The following is a 3065-nucleotide window of genomic DNA, read 5'->3' as shown; positions in this document are numbered from 1 at the left end:
TTAAATTGATAAAATTGGGCTTGACTAAGCCCAATAGGAGATTTGGCCATGAGCTACCAAAGGTCAAAGGTGGACTAAGTGGAAGTCAACATTCCTTCCTACACCTCATGGATCATGCATCCCATGGAGCCAAGTCCACACTCCACCCATGTGTCTCCTTCATCCAAGGGCTAAAAGAGTGTCTTCTTTTCCAAGTCTTCATCCAAAGGCTAGGAAGATGCCTCCTTCTCCAAGCCACCATCCAAGGGTGATGATTAAAGCTTCTCCTCCAAGCTTGATCTAAGGGCTAAGAATTAGTCTAGCTTTTAGGCTCACATATAAAAGCCAAAAGTAGACCATTTGTACATTTTAACTCTTGAAATTTCTAATAGAATGTTTGTGTTGAGATCACTCCACTCTTCTATTATTTTGAGAGCACACATGGCTAACCTTCTCCTTCATCTCCTCTAGCCACCTTCCATACCATAGCTCCACTTCTACTCTTCATCTTCACCAAAAACCTCCATTGCCTAGAGCTCTTCTTGCTCTTATCTTCATTTCCGCTGCATTTCATCTTCTTTTTGGTGTCTTCCATGGATCTCCTTCCTCTCCTACACCAAGGACGTCCATCAATTGGTATCTAGAGCCATCCAAGCCTTTGGTGCATCCATCCTCTTGGTTTGGGTAAGGTTCTTGGTCCATACTTGTCTCTTGTTTCAATTTCCGTTTTGTCTCTCTTCTCCACTGTTTTCTTCACTTTTGCTGCTGTTTTTTTTTCATGTTTTTTATGCTCTCCACCATTTGACATTGAGGCTACATGAATCTCCATTGATTCATCTTGTAGTACTCCTTGCTTCATTGGTGCAAATCTGTTTTTAGGTTCCATTTTCGTTTTCCAGCACTTGTTCTTTTCTTCCTTGCTGTTTTTCTTCATTTTAATCGGTGCATCTTTCAATTTTCAGTTCCTTATATTGTGTTTTGTCTTAAGTCATGTTTTAGCACTTTAATTCATCTTAATTTTCGTTCATATGGCTGAATTCTGCACTTGCTTGATGAGAACCAAGTCCTACATCACACAAAATGAGCTATGGACTTCAAGTGATGCTTGTGGATGTGTAAGGCAATGGTCTCACTATTTTTCGTCCATTTCACCGATTGGATTGTGCTTTTGAGTGTTTAAGATGTTCTTCTATGATTCATAATTGATTTTAGATCATAATCAAGTTCATTCATCTTGAATTTTCATAGAACATCTTACAATTTTCGTGAGCAACTCTGCTCCAGTCTGTTTTTCCAGATTTCACTGCACGCACACCTACTGTTTGAGATTTGTCATGACTCACTGCCTGGTCCAAATTTTAATCTGAATTTTTCCTCATTTAGCTAACATCCAGACGAAACATAAAAAAAAAAGAATCATTCAAAAATGTTGAGTACAAAAAAAATGAAAAATCGGCGAAGTTGAGGAAAATTTTCACGTTTTCTGGCGCAGTGGTCTCGGGAATTTTATGTTTTACTGCTGTTTTGTGCGATTTGTGGTGCTTTTAAGTGCTCTTTGTTATTCTAGTTGATTCCTTTATTGTGTACTCTATATTGGCTTGAGTTTGCCTTCAATAGAAGTGGAATTTATTCCCTCAATTTGGCACAAAATTGGAATGAGTACAGTGGCTGTTTTTGAGCACTTTTTCTTCACTATTTTTAGTTTTTTTTCATCTATTCTAGTGCATTTCTAGGTTCCTTTTTGTAGTGCTTGCCTTTCTTTCCAGCCTTTAATTTCTTGCTTGTCACTTCTTGAATCTCCTTCTAGTCATGTTTCATTTCAATTCTCTTTTGGTTTAACATTTCTAATTAGCTTTTCTTGCTTTCTCCTTTGTTTGGGTTCATATACTTGACTCTTGGTTATTGGTTGTGATTGATGATGCTATGAAGTTTAGAATGGTTTCTATGATTTGGTAACATCTTAGGTGGTGGATATTGAAGTAAAATTTTAGCTTGTGTGCTTATTCTTTTCCTCACCTATTGAGAGTTTTGGACCTATTCATTTGAGAGAGTGTGTGCTAACTCCATTGCTTGGTATAGTTTTCTTGCTGTTTTGTTTTTTTTGGTGCAGGTTTGGTGGCTGTTTTGGCCTTAAAACCAAGGCTATAGTTGATGTTTTGCACTTCATTTTGGTGGCTTAAGGTGCTTACAAGTGCCTTACTTGGTGGTGGTCTTTGTTCAAATCAAAAGGAGCCTACAAGCCAAGCTATTGGCTCTTGATTTTGTGCAAATTGGCAGCACTTTGGCAGCACATTTGGAGTTGCATTGTTTCTTATTTTTTTGGCTTTATTTCATTGTACTTTGTACTTCTTTTTGGCACATCTTATTTGGTACCAATTTGAAGCCTCCTTGATTGTGAAATTGCATCTTTTGAGCATCAAAATTTGAGATATTAAGTGGCTTGAGGTTGCTTCATTTTGAGTACCAAATTAGTGAACCAAATTTGCTTTCAAGTTCTCAATTGTATCCATGGCCTACTTAGGTGTCTTGGGGAACCAAAGGTGTTCAATCCCATCTCTTAAGTATAACCTTTTTCATATTATAGTGCAACGTTTTAGTAAGTGAGTGTGTTGAAAGTTCTAAGTGTTTTCTCACCTTGCTTTTAGGCCGCATAGATTAGACGCTTAGTGGTTTTAATTTGTGAGACCAAAGTCTCTAAAATTTTTGCCATTTAGGGGTCCGTTTTTAATGTTAGTCTTTTCTTTTCTTTGAGTCTTGTTTGTGCTTGTTGTGTGTTTTGCCTCATGTGATTCTATCTACTTATTACTTGAACATTTGTGTGAACTTTGAGTACTTTTTCAAGTGTAACCTTGGCAAGGATTGGCCTTGGTACTTAAGAAGTCCGTGAGACTCACCTCGCTTACCTGGAGGTACACTTGTGCTAGTCCTCTTCTTTCACCCTTTTATCCAAGTGCATAAGTTCATTCAATCATCATGAGTACATATTCTACATATAGTCCTAGGTTGACTAAGCATGATAGTCATGAGTTGCATCATACATTTCATAGTGACATTCCATTCTTTGGGGAGGATATAGGTCCACTATC

General features: G+C 37.7%; 1 long non-coding RNA gene across 1 annotated transcript; it reads left to right on the top strand.

Moving 5' to 3' along the window:
* The first annotated feature begins 366 nt into the window (after positions 1 to 366).
* Positions 367 to 2379, top strand: LOC146887682 (uncharacterized). The gene is made up of 2 exons (XR_014993530.1): positions 367 to 663; positions 2059 to 2379. It is a non-coding gene; the product is annotated as an uncharacterized LOC146887682 (long non-coding RNA).
* The last annotated feature ends 686 nt before the right edge of the window (positions 2380 to 3065 follow it).

Source organism: Vigna unguiculata, chromosome 3 (genome assembly GCF_037176805.1).
Source record: "Vigna unguiculata cultivar grain cowpea cultivar isolate G323 ecotype 2 chromosome 3, ASM3717680v1, whole genome shotgun sequence".
Classification (NCBI taxonomy): domain Eukaryota; kingdom Viridiplantae; phylum Streptophyta; class Magnoliopsida; order Fabales; family Fabaceae; genus Vigna; species Vigna unguiculata.
The sequence above is the reverse complement of the archived record's forward strand: the minus strand, read 5'-3'. Positions and strand labels throughout refer to the sequence as shown.